Below are 17724 nucleotides of genomic sequence, written 5' to 3'. Positions count from 1 at the left end.
AAAACCCGATGTGTGTACCCAGGAGTGTAAGGATAAACCCATTCAGAGGGGAGAGTTCCTTGCAGGAGAAGTGCATAAGAGGGCTTAAGTAAAAGTGGTGCGTGTTCAACTGCTGCAGGAGCACATTCATAGAATCATAGAATCATTTAGGTTGGAAAAGACCCTTGGGATCATCGAGTCCAACCATCAACTCCACTCTACAAAGTTCTCCCTTACATCATATCCCTTAACACCACATCTAAACAAGTCTTAAACACATCCAGGGATGGTGACTCCACCACCTCCCTGGGCAGCCTATTCCAGTGTCTGACCACTCTTTCTGTGAAGAATTTTTTCCTAATGTCCAGCCTCAACCTACCCTGCTGCAGCTTGAACCCATTCCCTCTTGTTCTATCGCTAATTACCTGTGAGAAGAGACCAGCACCAATCTCTCTACAATGTCCTTTCAAGCAGGTGTAGAGAGCGATGAGGTCTCCCCTCAGCCTCCTCTTCCTCAAACGGAACAGTCCCAGCTCCTTCAATCGCTCCTCGTAAGATTTATTCTCCAGGCCCTTCACCAGCTTCGTTGCCCTCCTCTGCACTCGCTCCAGCACCTCGATATCTCTCTCATATTGAGGTGCCCAGAACTGGACACAATACTCAAGGTGTGGCAAGGCAGGGGCAAGGCATGTAGGGAATGGCAGTATGTTTTATTACATCAACTAATATATTTGGTGAAAAAAATATGCAAGCCCTTCTCCACATCTAATACAGTGCTTCCCACTATCTTTATGAGAGGGTGTCTTGTATGTGTACTTATACTTAGAAATACATAAGCATAACAGCAACAGATGAGACATATGTGTGTGTGTACACTTGAGTGTGCAAGGGAGGAAAAAGAAATAAAAAGAGAGAGCTGTACATTCTTTCATCCAGCAACATAAAATTTGATGGTTGCCACTTTGGCTTTATGACCATCACTACTAGGTATTAGACACATGTCTATGCCTCATTCTAAGACAGACACTAAGACAGAAAAACATCCATTACCATCTCTCATTGCCAACAATCCCACTGTGATCCTGACTCAGTGCTGGCCCAAAAGGAAGAGAAACGCTTCTACAGGCAGCAGGTAGCATCCGGTGAAATGGTTAAAGCCACAGTTCAGAGTTCATTCACAAACCTTCCAACAAGCATATCCACCAATTTGAACGCCATCCTTTCTTACTTCTTGAGTCTTCTAACTCCATAGGATCACTACAGTTTCTGAGATGTCATTTGCTGAGTAAGACTCAGCAAATCCTTATTGCTTGCTACCTCCTCCACTTGAACTCTGCCTCCTCTTCCTGTTTGTGAATCCTCAAAGAACCATGCAAATGAACCCATGACATCACAGCGTGCTTCCCTGGCAACAAATACCATGTCATACCTGCTTGTCCATCAGCAGGGTTGGGTAAGAATAAGAATTGATGAGTACTAAAAGAGGAAGTGCGTGGAAAGACCTGCAATCAGAAAAGCTGGGTTTAACATGAGTGAAAGATAAACCTCTCTTTAATAAAGTGTTCAGCCAATGCATCCAAAGGAGCTACTCCTTGAAGAGCCCCAGTGACTCCTCAAGTAAAATTAAATATTATTTCCGCTTTGCCCTTGATCCTTTCAGTGGCCCTGAAATACAGACATCTTGATTGCTCAAGACCAGTGGTACAAGATAGGGACGTTTCCTGCTGTAACCACTAGATAACACTCCTAACAATGTAGGAAACACAGACAGTTTGTGATTTTGTATCTAGTCTTACGTTCATTCTTCAGCAATCTTGCATCAAACACTTACCTGTAGCTGGCCGTTTATCCACACAAGACAGAAACCCTCCCTCAGCCAACAAGAGCAGGTGGAATAAGGACATCAGTCCAGAACAATGGCATCAGCACAGGACAAGACAGGCTGTCCTCTCTTTCTCTCAAAAAGCAGCCCCCTCACACCCACTACAGCACCCATCTCATGACTAAGCTCAGATCTGCTCCACAGTCACTGAAGTGTAGGCTTCCCAAGCAGAGTTTCTTTTATCCCATGAGCTCCTGAAAGATGCTTGCAGGCATTTTTTTGTAAGTAATTGATGAGTTGGGAACCTCTCAGGATAAGGAAGAACTGCTGCAGCCAATGCCTTCTAAGGTTGGGCTATCTAATTTTAAAACCTTATACATTATTTTGGACAAACATGATAAAATGAAACAATCTGTTATTTCTTCTACTCACATGCCAGACAAACACAGTGCAATCCAAGTTTGTCCTGTCCATGTGAAGAAGTACTTCTCCTTCACAATGAGATGACAATAAATGTCTTCGTTTTCATGAGTCGATAACGTGAAGATTTTAGGTGAGATGAGGAAGCCCAAACAGGACTCAAATAAAACTGGGACAAGGGGGAAAAATTCTCTCCCTGCTGCTATGAAACACTGGGGGGTGGGAATTTTCTAGCTTAAGCAAAATCCTCTGAGGGGCAAAAAGAGCAAAAACATATCTTCTTTCCACTTAGTGAACGCTATTTTTGACAAAAGCCTTTTAGCCTGTGTTTAATGATAGGTGCAGTGTATCTCCAGGGCAAGCTTAAAGCATTGCTTTTGACCTTTAAAGCTCTATATGCTCCTTTTTCCAAAGTTAATAGGCATTATACATCCACGCTATTTAAGTACTTTCCGAAAATCCTACTGGGTACCTATCTTGGAAAATCCAACCCTAACTAAGTTTTGAAAACCCAACCCTAAGTGGCTTGGATCTCATCAGCTGTTTTCTCAAAGGAGGTTAAGCCAATACTGACTCCCAACCTCACAAGCATGACCACAATGAAATAGCAGGCAGGGCTCTGCCCTACGCTGCTTGCAGGGCTGTGTCCTCCTACGTGCCTGCCCTCCAGACCCAGGGAAAGGCCCTGTGAGACTGGCAGCAGGCCTGTTTTGTCCAGTTACAGATTCCGCACCCATCACTGTGTATCAAGGCATATTCTTACATTTCCTGAGCTCAGTCTAGGCTTCAAGACAGGCAAGTTGGAAAGCTAGACAAATGCATGTATTCGAAAAAGGGACAGCAAAAAAATGGAAAGCAGTTCCCCTTCTATAGCCTGGCCCCTGTGTCCCAGAGCAAATACAAAGCTTGCTTTAGGGCACCATATAAATTGGTATTATAAATTCAGATGGCGCACCAGGGAGTGCCTCATTCTGTATGATTGGAGTCATTCTCAGGAGCAGTTCAGGCACTCAGCCTGCCACATGCGACTGCTGCCCCAAGGGCTGCCATTACAGATGCATTATTACAAAGCGCTGCAATAAAGCATGAACTAAAACAACTTCATTGAAATGAAGATTAATACGGAACATGTGTTCACCTCCGTACACTCAGAAGGAACAGTCCAGCAAACACAAGCACCACAGTGCTGGGGCTGATGGGCTAGGGGAGCAACGCAACTGGCCAACCGCCGCTATTGCTGAAGGCAAGCAATACATTTCTATAGCATCTTTTAAGTGTCCACGGATGGATTTAATGCAGCAGCTGTGAAGCAGAGAGTGAGGCAAGCAAAACATGTGGAGCGCTGAAACACGCAGAAAAGTGAGCTGTATTTGAGGCAGAGAACAGAGAGATGCTTCAAACCTACAGAAGCAATACCACTAGCTGCAGAATGATCCATGCCTTTAGTTATCACAGACTTCAATGGATATTAATGGATATTCTCAGCACTACAAAGTGTCGTATCCACATGAGAGTTGCAGGGGAGAAAGATCAGCTAAGGTGATAGTTCATTCATTCCTCCCACAACCAGAATAGGATTATTCCCCACGATCTATTTGTTGGTGCCATCGCCGGCTCACTTAAACCCTCCCATGCAATACAACACTTGATACCTCCCCCTTCTGATGCCCTTTCAAAGCCTCATAAATTTCACCACTGGCATAAACTGAGGGCAATTACATTTATGTATTTCCTTGCTCAAATTAAACTCATGATACCCTGTTACGGTTTGACGGCCCAACTTTCATGCTTCTTTTTCCTGCTGTAGGTATTTCATGCTTCCTTTCCTTGAAATCAGTGTAAGGCTCCTATCAAAAGCTGGCTATGACTGCTGACAGGTCTGAGTGGATTCCCTCCTTCATTCTATCAACCAATTCATCCTTGAACTTATACTAGTAAGCACAAAGGCATCCAGGATAGACACAATCCATCACATCCAGAATAAATGACTCGGTCAATCCTAGAAGTACTCCTAGATCCCTTTGAAGTTTTCAAGACATGACCCTGCGTGAAGGCGGTGAGAGAGGGCACATCAGGTCCTCCTACTAAGAAAAAAAACCAAACAAACCACTGGGGGAGGGGACATGGCATTTCATGACAGAAAAAGAAAGGCTGAAGTTGTAATATAGCAACCAAAGTAACAGATTCATGATTAATCTCCATGATGTTATTTGGCACTTTAAGGAAAAAGCAACAACCTTTCCTCAGGGCACACCTCACTGAACACAGACTTTGACCCTTAGGAATCAAGTGCAGCAAAAGCTTTTATTTATCTTTTACTTATCTTTTAGCAGTGCTTAAGACCTCCTAGATGGTCTGTCTTTGATATAACACCCAAATAGGCACATTGTAATGGATGACACAGGTAGGGTTGGTTGGTTTGTTTAAAAAAAAAAAAGTCATGCATCTGTGTATATGGGCTGGAAGTGAGTGGGGAAAAAGGACTAATTAAAAGTAGAGAACAGATGCCCCCGTGATGCTGGCATCTCTATTGCTTTCTGTTTCTGGAATGAAAAAATCATTTGTCATAAAAATAAATGAACTGACATCAAATATTTAAATAAAAAAAAGAAAAAAGATTGAAGGGGAGATAAAAATACACAGTAAACAAGCAAAAGCTCCAGTTAGCAGGTTTGCCTTTCCTCCCCAAGCTGACTGGCACTGCACCAATGCAACTCAGAGAGAACAAGATCTGCTGCATGCAAACAATTCCTAACAGAGCTGAAACTCTGCATTGAACATGGATGAGCAAAGGTTGGGCAGCTGCCTTCAGACAAGGCTGCCACGTCACTGCCCATTCAAAGGGCAATACTGTAAAGAAATGGATATGAATTATATTATTTCACAGCAAGGTGCCATCCATTCCTCCTTGCACTGCAATTTTATATCCCAAAAATAGAGTAGCCTTCACAGCCCTCCCACAGCGCACCTCTCACACCACCACAAATACAGCTCCACAACAGTCCATTGCCATCAGTATTCCCCTGACTGAAGATGACTTAATAAAACATTCTTAGAAGCCAATCAACATGGTTTATAATTAAAAAGGAGCCAATGTTAAGCTCTGTTGAATTACTGCTTTCTCTCAGCTCTCCACACTTCTACTAAACCAGACATCACATTACATCCCGGGACGGATCTATGCTTAATGTCTAGCTCTCAATGGAGAGCTCTGCAGATTTACGAAGTGACAGGATATCTTCTACAATTTTAAAACACAACTCTACAAGCTTACAGATCTCCTAGATTTAGGCCACGTATAGAACCCAACAAAGCTCCACACACTGATGTCTCAATGCCTGCATAGACCTGATTCCCATCATGCAGAAAGATACGTGAATCCTTATGTAGGCTTAATACAGAATGACGATTACATTTCTGTAACAAGCAGATTTCTTTTAGGCAAAATGCTGTTTGGATGCCTATACTTAGCGTTGGGGGCACAGAAACTTTCTACTCTTCAGATCTAGGATCAGGATATGAACTGCAATAAAACAATGGGTGTACCTGGTTAAATGATAAGGCGGTGCCTCTCAGCATTGGCCTCTTGTAAACAGAAGTCAGAATCCTATGGGAACTGATCCTTCAACTGAAGGGCAGAAATGCAGTCAGAAGACCAACCAGGTCTGCAGTTGCTACATTTCATATTACCATCTTCATAAAAGAGAAGGTTTCCAACAGGTTCTAATTAACAAAGTTCTGCCTAGCCTGTCACTGTCTCAGCAAGAGGTCCCAGGGGTTAAGTCAAGGGGACTATTACAACCCGAACACAGGTAGGCAAGTGTCAGTCACAGATGAACTGTCTTGAACAGATTGTGCTCAACTCTATGCAAGGAGTCACAGCGATCATATAAAGCATGCTTATGATCAGCCTATGCACAGGCAAATTCATAACAATAGAAGATCCCATCCTTCCCCCCATCCAGCTACAAACCACAGCTGACTGTTAAGATACTGACCTCCAGACAGAAGACACTGATTATCTTGTACCTTTTTGCCAGGCACAATCCTAGGACTATAGCTCAATCTACTTGTGGCACTACTGATCACTGCAGAAGCCGCCATGTCACCTCTGAGTTCATCACAGTATCTGCAAGGATGGTGCAGAAAGTGCCGTATCACAAGTAAATTATTCTAGGTTTTGTCTGAAACAGAGTTTTACCGGGCTTATCAGTATAACTTCAGAAGTCTTGTTAAACAAACAGGTGTTATAATTCCTGGTGTAGATGCTTGCTGCAGAATAAAAGCTGCTTTTTTGTTTTCCTTAGCCTAAGCTCCTTCCAAAGTGATGCAAGCTGACCTGTGAAAAGTTATCTTATAAACAAACAATTAAGTTATACTAGCATATCAATTTAAGTTCACACTTATACACACCAGTATCACTTCTCCAGGCAGACAACATATTAGATAAGGGACTTTCATAGCATTACCAACAGCAAAAGGGAAAGAAGCTACATCAGATACCAGCACTGACAGAGAATTGGGGTCATCTCCCGGGTCTTGTCTTCTACCTCTGGAAGGAAACCGTGGTTTTGTGTCAAGCTGAAATGACTGAGAGCTGGAACTTGACAGTCCAGACACCTGCAACCATGTCTATAAGCTAGCCTCCTTCCCCAAGCCTCATCTTATACAACTGTAAAACAAAGAGCACCTCTTCAACCCTTCCCATGTATTTTACAAAGGTTAACTATTTAATTCTAAAGATAGCTTCTACAAACAAAAATTAATGGAACACTATACATGAAGAAATCTTTAGAAGAGACATATGAGTTACTACCCTGACTGTCAATTTTTTTAGTTTTCTTTTTTCAAGTAAGTTACTTATAGATACATGCACCAGTTTAACATGTCGTGGGCTCTTTGGCAGTTTTGGATCCAGAAGCCTGGCTACACTCCGTCTCTAAAGACCACCCCTATTAACAAAAGTTTCCCTACTGTCATACGTTCAAAGTTACTCATTCTCTCTTCCTCTATCTCAGGAAAAAAAAAAAAAATGTCTCTTGCAAGGGGCTATGATGCATCTTTAATGATGGAGCTGAGAGAAGCGCCTGCCATACAAAGAAGCTAATCAGTCAATCAAGAGCCAGCTCACCAGACAGAAGCCGTCAGTGCCTAACTGCTCTGTCTCCACCTGTCCAGGGAACAACAAAACAGCATGGGACATGCCTGACAATTGAGTGCAAAATAGCACATGTATTTATATATTTCTAAGCATTAAGGGGGCAAGTTGTGCTGCAAATTAACATTTTCAAGAATAAGAATAACAAACCCAGCTCTATACATGTACTGATGTGCATTTGAAATAAGGCCAGTGACCCTCTTATCCTTTGAAAACAGCAGCCACCCTCAGCATACAGAAGGGCAGTAGGTGAGAATTGCTATAATTAGGCTAGCTAGAAAATCCTTTGCCAACTTAAATCAGTTAAGTGAATGGTAGTTTAGAGAAGGAAATGTATCTTTTAAAATCAAAATGGGCAGAGCTACAGGAGCTGTACAGCTTTGTATTAGGAGGAGCACAAAGGGCATGGTCTTTATGTCCTAGGTCTGATACTGGCTGACTGAACAGGCTGAAGCAAACCACATTATCCTTATCTGCCTCAGTTTCCCCAGCTGGAAAAGGATAATGAAATCTATCTCGATCATAACGCGATGATTGGTTTTGCAGCTGGTTTCATTAATATTCATAAAGTGCTTGGAGACCCTTGCATGAAAATTGCTGCCCAAGTACTGACTGTTAAAACTTGCCATTTTCATAGAATCATAGAGTGGTCCATCCATCAAATCCATGTCTCTCCAATTTAGAGACAAGGATGTTGTGTGGGACAGTGTCAAATGCTTTGCAAAAGTCCAAGTAGATGACATCAGTTGCTCTTCCCGTATCTACCAACACTGTAACCCCATTGTAGAAGACCACCAAATTTGTCAGACACAATTTGCATTCAGTGAAGCCATGCTGGCTATTACCAATTGTCTCCTTATTTTCCATGTGGCTTAGTATAGTTTCCAGGAGGATCTGCTCCATGATCTTGCCGGGCACAGAGGTGAGACTGACTGGCCTGTAGTTCCCCGGGTCTTCCTTTTTTTCCACCTTTTAAAAATGTGGATTATGTTTCCCCCACACCTTCCCCCCCTTCCCCCCCCTCCCGAGTGCTCTTGTAAAGAACTTCGAATTTCTTTGCAATTCTCTTCAAACAGGTGGGTGTTTGGCAACCACGTGGCATACAAAGAGTTTATAAAAGCATCTGGTGGCTTAAAATAACGCGCACGTTATTCCGCGGCGGCGTGTGAGGCTGAAGGCAGCGCCGCGACCCGCCGGCTGATGCCGCTCTCCGTGGTGCTGAACTCCAACCGGCCTCCTGCCGTGCCCCTCGCCGCTCTGCGAGGCGCTGCCGCTCTCCGCGGTGCTGAACTCCGCCGGCTGCCTGCCGCGCCCCTCACCGCTCTGCGAGGCGCTGCCGGTGCCGCTCTCTGTGGCCCCACCTTCACGGGTAGCTGCCGTCAGCTCCCTCTCTGTAACGGGAATTTACCCCGCGTCATATCCTGGTTGGGCTGCATCGCAGAGATACTGCCAATAACCCTGCTGTGTGTCGTTGGATTATTTCAACAGCCAAACCTGACCTACCAGTCTAGATTCTGTTGCTTGATAGAGTATCCCAGCCTGCCCTCACTCACTGGCCTGATCACTCCCTGATGAGAGAGGCGGCTTAGATCATAACCAATCTATGATCTTACCAGACTTCAAAAGATGGGCATCTTTCCCTCCACTTAAGTCACAGGGAGTTCTGTGCCTGCATGGGTCTAAATCTTTCTAGGTACAGAGCACTTCAAACACAGCTTTATGCGCCCTGAGGTGTGGCCTTATTTAAAGCCTTACTCATTGTCCATTCCTATGGCAGGGAAAGGCAAGAGGAATAACTCTGTACTCTAGATCGCAAAATACAAAAAAAAAAAAAAAATTACTTGCAGGGGGGGAAGAGAGAGGGATCTCTGTGTCCCCAGATTACCTGCCTTTTCTTTTTATTCTGGGTCACCACCTATCTAGTTATTTCTATAATCACAGGGGCTTGGGCCAGCAGCAGGCCTCAGAAAAGCTGTGCAGCTCTTCTGCAGGAAACAGTCTGAAAAAGCAAGGGGAAGTGTATCTTCTCTCTTTCATCAAAAAGCAACAAAGCAACACCCAGGTGAAAGGAAGAACAGCCTTTCCAGGTGCACTCCACAAGTAGGGCTCACATTACAGGAAAACCTACCTGAGCAGAGAATCTTACTGCCAGCTAGGAGGAAGAGTGGACAGGCCAGCTGCCTAACGTACAATACCCTATACAAGAACAAACTTGATATTTTCTTCATGAAATATACAGCAAAGCAATTGGCCCCTTGTTCTGACCAATCTCTGCACTCACCCTGAACAAGGTCAGCAGCGAGGGGAAATGCCCTGTTTCCCCCCCAGGTCTTCTGAGGCTCATTTAATTACCAATTGTTTACTAACCTGGATATTTATGCCCTTTCCTTGTGGAAAAGGACAGCAACTAAAACTGTAATCTCCAGCACAAGGAGCAAACCAAACCTCCCCACTCTCGTACTTCTCTCAGGGACCAATTCTAGGCATGAAAAGGCAGCTGGGATAGTACTTCCCAGGCTCACAGAGGTGATATTAGACTGAATTCATTCATGTTTGTAAGGCTCAGATATTACAAGAATGCAGGTCATCACAAAAGCTTATCAAGAAAATTAAACATAGGGTTCTCAGTGCCCAGCTCTAATCTTAGAAACTCTCAGAATGGGGATGAGAGATAAATAAAATCATACTTGCTCTGAGGGTTAACTCAGTGTCATGGCTAAAATCCAAATTGAGTAATTACTTTCTGTCTCCTGAGTGTGCCCTTGAAGTTTCTGCTAAGCATGTGACTTCCCTTCACTTCCTGTTGCCAAGGTTTGTTACGCATGCCAAAGTATCAGCTGAACTCCCCCCCATATGACCTGACTCACTGCAGGAAGAGGAAAGGTTTGTTCATTCCCCACCCTGAAATCTTCTGATGAATGGTCTTGTTGCATTTTCATACCTGATGTAGCTCACATGAGTTCCAATGCCATTTTGTTAGGGCTGTTTCACTATTAGCAGCAATACCATATTTGCTCCATAGCACATTTTATAAATAGCTTTTCCTGGTGACAGCAATACCATGTGTGTGCCAAACCTCTAATATCCACAGCACACCTCCCTTATTTAACAGAGACGCTGAATAGGCAGAGAACGTGTTGCCTGATTGTTTTCAGCATGGGGTTTAAAGGTTAGGTTTAGCATCACTGGCATTCCCTGAACTGCAGCAAGGGCCTATAGAAACCCAAGATAAAAATCTCCTTGTGATACTAACAGAGCCATGAATTGTCTCTCACAGACACTTTTATACATCTCTTTATTGTATATTTACTTATGCCTCCTTCTTTACAGCACATTTTCTCCTAACAGGAAACATGTTTTATACCCCTCCAACATTACTCCAGAGAAACCAGGATGAAGATGAAGCAAAGACAGTATCTGCTTCTCACTGGCTGCTTGATTTTCCTGGAATGCATCCTAACCTTAGAAATGCTGGGAAGGCACCTGGTGATTAGGGTCTGCTCAGATCAGGAATACAGGAACAGAAAACCCTTAATCCATGAGATTTTAAAATGCCACTGGGGCAGGAAAAAAAAATAAAAAAAGAACCCAACACACAAACAAACAATAAACACCACCCCAAACCTGAACTCACTTCCCCCAATTAGATCCCATATCTTAATGATATACAGGAACCTTATTCAAACTGAAATAGATTACAGTTATCCACTTGAATATTCAAAAATCTTGACCCCCAAATCTCTATTCCCTTTTTCACTTCACACCCTCAACCCTGATAGCCAAGATACAATATCATCTTATAAAGTCCTGAAACTCACAAGCAGAAGGCTTCCAAAAGATCTAAAAATGCACACATCCAAACAGACTACCTTTATTTTCTGGAGGACACAAAGCAAGAGAACTTCATTCTGAAGTTAAATCAATTACCAAGGCACGTTTTTTTTTTAATCCAATATTAAGCAGCAGTAGGAAAGGTGGCTTTTCACTACCTGAAAAATAATAAAAATAATGAAGTGCAGTTCTTATAAGTGTTTTCCATCCACACAATCTGTAACCTCCATTAACAGAAGAGAGGTCTGTCTTCTAATGTGCGATTCCAAAATGCTGAAACTCCATTTAGCTTTAATAAAGTTGTGGACAACAAAACAAAAATCAGTCCAGGTCCGTCTGATAGTATTTTGCTATACTAAGGGCAAGGGCCTTCATCCATACCAGAAAAGAAGCCAACCGCCACATGTAACTTGGCATTCCCAATGACTTCACACTTGAGCTCATGCACCAGCTAAACAGGAGGATGCTCACCTGCTCCTGAAGGAGCAAGATGAGCAAGGTACTTGAAATCAACCCTTCTGAACATCGGCAAAGCAACAACTGCAAAAGACCAATCAACATGCTTGAATTTCTTACTTGCAGGAACAGCTACAAAGGCAGAAGAGATAGCTAGTTCTCTGTGGCTCTTGGAAGTCTTCAACTGAAACCAGTCAAGGGAGACATTATCTGGACTGTTAAGTCTCTATGGTGTCAAGTAGTGACTGAAAGATGGATACTGCTAGTGACTAACCACAATGATTCAGGAGATACATAACCAGCTGACTCCAACACCTCAGCAGGAAGTCCTACTTCTCTGAATTGCATCTACTTTTTAATAACTTCACCCCCAGGTCAAGATGCCTGTTCATGCAGTCCAGACCCACTGCTGTCACCTGTGAAAATGAAAGCCATCTCCACAGGAAATGTGGGACATCCCACACAGATGAAGTCCTTTGGCAGTGAGAGTAGAAATGCTCAGATGTTCTAGGACAATAAAGCACAATGACAACACAGACTAACATGGAACACTCTCTCTAAGAGAACATTTTGCCGCTTTACACCTTTTTTTTCCTATTTGCAATACAATCCAGAGTCCACAATCTCAGTAAATGACCGTTTTCCATGCTTGACTCAGACCAGCTACAGAAATGAAAAGGCAGGAGCTACCTAAAGAGTGACATAAGCGAATGAGCCATCTGATGACTGCTTACTAAAAGAGAACAAGGAACCTCGTGATCCCCCCTCCTCCAGTTTTGACACTGTACTATACAGAAGGATAGGATAATAAAGTCATAGCACTGCACACTTAGAGGATTGATGTAAAATCCTGCAAGACATCATACACTCTGTTCATACAGGATAGCTCTCGAAGTAGCTAAAATGGGCTTCATCCTTGCTTTGTTCCCTACATTGCCTTATCTCCCCTGTTGGACTTTGCCTCAGTGAACTCCCATTGTTCACAGCAGAACATGAAGGTTGATGAATTTATCCTCACATTACTCTCTGGAAGGCAGAGAAGTGTCAACTTCTCATCTGCAAAAGGGTGATAATTAAATGCTGAGAGAATAAATGACTTGCACAAGGTCACTTGGGAAGTATGTGGCAGAGCTGAAAATTAAATGCAGATCTCCAGAGCTGCAGGTCAAGGCCCAGAACACAAAATCTTTCTGCCCTGCTGGCACAGTGAAGATCAGACTCCCAGCATATCATAAGGCACTCTGGAGGAATGTGTGTGTTACAGGGGAAGAATTGAACTTCTTGTGTGCAGTTTATCTGTAGGAAGAATTGGATAAATTTCAAAGAATCAGGTAAATATCAGAGATCAAGAAAACAAGCAAGCAATAGAGAATCTACCTGAAGAGCTACAAAATGCCTTTTCAACACCTTGTATAAGGCAAAGATGCCCTTGTAGGCTGCTTCTATCGGACACACTACTAGTCCAGGGGAAGGTCTGACATCAACACCATGTTTAATGTGCAGAAGTCACAAAATGCTGCCATGGAGTTATCTTTCCAATTTAACATAAGACTTGTTAGCAGATTAAAGATTTTAGTAGTGCTACAGACTGTGTCAGGGTTACAGTTTATGTATCTGCACCTTCTTGTCTTCTTCCTTGCTATGCAAACCCCTGCTAAGCACCCTCTTTTAATCTTCCTTCTTTCATTTGCAGATGCTTCCCGCTGATCCATATGATCAGACCTATCCCCTTCCATCCATATAACATGTTTACTTCATATCTCTCCCTAAAAAGCTTTCTACCCTAGGGCTTTCAAAAGGAAACAATCATCTTAGCTAGTAGTTACATGGGCCCTCCTTCTTGTGCTCTTTGAAGCTAGAAGTGACACCATGCATATTCCCACTGTCTCCACAGAACTGGAGGGGACATGTAGGGGCAGTGTAACCCATGAAGTCTCCTTGGTAAAGCAATAGGCTGTCAGGAAGATAGCAGGGCAGCAGCATAAGACTGAGCAGCCAAGGCACCAAGAGGGGAGCAGGTAAAAGAAATGGTGAAGAGCTGGGAAAGGAAGGAAGAAACTCATCCAGGGGGAGACCTGCACCAGCTGAGTCCCAGCCCCATCTTTGATTTCAGAACAACCAGGCAAAACACAACAGTATTCCGTGATTCCTTGATTGTTGGAGCTGCTTTTTGAGAGGTATCAGTACCATCATAGATTTTAGTGGCCCTGCCCATTATTAATCCCAAGTGTCTGCCTCATCTCAGCATTGACTCTTCCTCACATCTAATGCATGTAGCTATGTTGCTTTGCTGCTGCCCGAGTTCTGTTGTGAAGTCCCAGAGTGGCCCTTGTTCTTAATGTGTGCACAGAAGAAAGCAGATGGGTAAAGCTTAACTCTGACAATAACAATAATAGTTGGGCTAATAATAATAAATCAAATGCTGTCACTACAGTTCTAGCAATTTCTACCAATTTCACAAAATTTGTGTTTGTATTCAAAAAAACTCAATTCACAAAGTTGTGGCATTAATTCCCAGTTTCACCTGGACAGCTCAGCTTTTCATATTATATCCCAATTTCCACATAACGTTACAGTGTTTCATCAGACAAAATATTTGGAAAAAATTCTACCGATAATATTTTTATTCCAGACACACTCCCCAGTCAAAATAAGTGGTTTTTTTTAAAGCAATATAAGCATTCATGGTCAGGAGAAGTATCCTGAGTAAAGAAAAAGATCAAATGGCCATAAGTTATAGCCCAAAGGGGATTTTAACAACCACAGTTCAATTTTATTAGTAAATTAAAGTATATAAGAAAGTTTTCACCCCGAAACAATGCAATTATTGCTCTGAAATAACTGAAAACCACCAAATCTTTATGTTCCTGAACCAAAAAACACCTGTTGCTTAATGCTCTTAACCCGGTCACTAGAAGGTGTAATCAATTATAACTTTGGAATTACAATCAAGTTATGATCATCCCAAAGACTTTATTCATCCTAAAGAGCATCTGCAGATGAGACATCCGACCACCCTCTGTTCTTGTCTGAATATTGCAAAGTGTCCATAGACAAAACTCTGCTTTACTGGCACTGAAAAGTACATGCTGCTGCCCTGTCTTGCTCCTGCATTCATGTAGAGATTTTGGTTAAAAAGAACAAACAAAGTCAATATTCCTCAAGCTCTTTTTGCCCTGTTCTTGAAGGATGTGTATGTTGGTACATGAGGATGATCTCAGACATTTTTATTAACATCTCAGCAGTACAGCACTGTATCCCTATCAGTTCTATGTAACCACCGCACACTGACTCCAACTGATTACATCTGTTTACAGTGCCTATACACAGATAACTTTAGAGATCTTACAGACAAGAACTGCCAATGTCCCAAAGGTGATCAGTGGATTTTGCTGCTAAAATCAAAGCCACATACCCCCCTCACAGCAACATCTCTGCTAATGAGAAGGGGAAGAAAGGCTCACCAGGCTGGTATCATTAGGGAACACACACACACACACCCCTTAACAAACATTTCCTTTTTGTCTTTCTTCGTTCTCCTCCAAATCCACTGCTTTTTGCCCTAAGAGTCAAATTTCTATAGGACAGCTATCCAAAACAAATAGAAAAAGCTAAATTCACTAAGACTAGATCAGCAGCTAGGTCATGACTAATAATCTCCACAGAAGAAAACCAAAATACTTTCAGTATTGGTAGGGGAAATATGGAAGTGAGGACTGGGGTAAGGGCTCAGATGCAGCAGATCTCTGTGCACAAGCCACAAGTGACAGCTCTGGTTGCCCCACTACAGACACTACCCCATTGGATCTTACAGCCATGACTGACAGTATTAATAAAATGGGACATCCTCCCCTGCAGGCTGCTACTCTAACTCTCCTCTGAGCAACAATATGCATACCATAACGGGGCAGCCTAAACATTATCAAGAGCAGAGCTGTGGGAGCGAGCCTGAGAGACCACCAGATATGAGGCAATGCAGTGCCCTGCTCAGTTTAGGAAGAAGTATTCCCAAGCATGTGAAACAGACCCAGAATGCCCCTGCACAGCAGATGTACCCTGCATGGACAGACTGATTTTGCAACCATGAACACACTTACGCTGTGATAAAAGGAGGGAGATGCTGCAGATGGGGAAACAAAGTCTCTGCATTTCCGTGGAACATTAGTTTGAGGGGTCCCGCAGGGCAGGATGCATCGTTTTCAACCTGTCAACCCCAAACGTGCAAGGCATTGTGTGACAAAGACCCCAAGATTAGGCACATAAAAATGATTAACTTTCAAATCCTTGGGGTTTCTCCCCTTGGTGTAAATAGCTCTTCCTGTTGCTGCAGCTTCATTTTTCTTTGCATTCGAGGGAAACAGACTTTGGTGACTCCGGCAAAAGAACACCAAACTTTGGATGGCAGTCAGAGCTTTGAAACCAAAGTGAGCAATGCCCTTGCAAAATTAAGTACAACTGAGAAGCCCAAGCAGAGCCACAGCCCCCTTTTCTTTTGTAATCTTGCCTTCAACTTGCTCAGCCTTCCTAGAGAGGAGAGAAGGCACACAATGATGGCTTCACCATGGTCTTTGCTAGGATTGGCAGCTTCATGCTACATGAATACCACCTCCCTCTCTCCCTGATCTCCCACTTTTTACCCTCTGGTTAAACATTGTCCCTGCTCTCCCCATCACACTCTCTCTCAGATGCACTTCACCATCTCAGCCTTTTTCCCACCTTTTGTCACCTTCTGCCCTCCATACAAGCCCATTCCCAGCTGCTCCCACCTACATATCTCTTTGCTCTCCCACTTCTCAGCCTTAACCCCTCTCTTTCTAACTCTTTAGCCCTAACACCTTTCTCTGCTCTCCTCATGCCCACAGCTGTAATCCTATTCACTGTCTTCCTCCTCCCTTCAGCTGTACTCCATTCCTCAATGCTCTTGCTCTCTCAGCCCCTGCTCCCATCCCCACACCTCAGTTTCCTTCCTCAGTTCCCATGCAGGTACTTGTCAGGTTCTCCCCACTTCACCCTGGGGTTGTCCCTCCCACTAGGCCCACTTTGCTGCCCTTTGTTTACACACAGTCAGGTCTTCCCTCCCTAGCTTTGCTTCTAGATCTACCACGTTTAGAGAGCCACTGTGACCTACTTAGGTTCCCTGACCTAGTTATAGCAGAAATACCAATTCTACACACTTGAGAGAAAAGGGCAGCAAGAGGAGGGAAATATTATCATTATTGTTTGAAATGAAAGCAAACCCACCAGCACAGGGCTGCTGAGTTATTCCAGCTCTGGCCATTCCTCAGGGAAGTAAGATCAGCAGTTCATTTGATATTGCAATGCCAGTGTGGCCATGGATCATCCAACTCTAGAAGTTACCTGGAAAGATGGTCTGCAGTCTCTTGCCAGAATCCCGTTTTCTTTTATTTTCCTTATTCCAGCCTCTCTCTGCCTGGCCTTGCTCACCTAGGGCTTGTCTTCAGCTCCACCCACGTATTTCACAGCAAATCTGGTTTTGCCCACTGCTCTCACCAGTCCTCCTTGCCTGTGAATCCAGGCTACAACAGCAGCCCCTGTTTGCTTAAGAACAGCATTTTTTGTAGCTGAGCTTCATTTAGAAATCAAGTAATGCTCCACATCTGTTTGGATGACCCCCTCAGCCCTTTTATCCTACTTCAGCTATTGTCACAGCTGTCTTCTCTCTTCCCTTCCCCTCCCACCTATGCCATTCATCCACCTTGCTTCTCCACCTGGCTTGGTATTGTAGTGCTGCCCCCTCTTTTCTTTACCAGCTCTGGGGGTGGTGTCAGCAGTGGCAACACTGACACTGAGCTAGTAAACCTGACTGGAGGCAGCAGACGTTCTCCAGAACTAGTCAGCAATCTTTGGGTTAGCGATACCCATTCACTTGAGTGCTGTATACTGTGCTTGTGGCTGGTAACCACTGGTCTGTGATAGCTGGGTCCATGATTTGCTCCCAGCTTGCCTTTTATTTTAGTCACTGTTAACGGATTTCCCTGTAGGGGAGTAGGAGTCATATTGGCCCTGTAGTTCTGTGAATGAGTTCATTAAATCAAAT

At 43.5% G+C, this 17724-nt stretch overlaps 1 protein-coding gene across 1 annotated transcript in view; it reads right to left on the bottom strand.

Moving 5' to 3' along the window:
- Positions 1-17174, bottom strand: part of NRXN3 (neurexin 3) — a 1053186-nt gene extending 1036012 nt beyond the window's left edge. The window contains exons 1-2 of the mRNA XM_074585395.1: positions 17025-17174; positions 15764-15870 (exon numbers count right to left, since the gene is read on the bottom strand). The gene's annotated coding sequence lies outside the window, so the exon portion shown is untranslated. The remainder of the gene's footprint in view (positions 1-15763; positions 15871-17024) is intronic.
- Between the last annotated feature and the right edge of the window lie 550 nt (positions 17175-17724).

The sequence above is a fragment of the Larus michahellis genome, chromosome 4, assembly GCF_964199755.1.
Source record: "Larus michahellis chromosome 4, bLarMic1.1, whole genome shotgun sequence".
NCBI classification, from domain to species: Eukaryota; Metazoa; Chordata; class Aves; order Charadriiformes; family Laridae; genus Larus; species Larus michahellis.
This window is presented reverse-complemented; position numbering and strand designations above follow the sequence as displayed.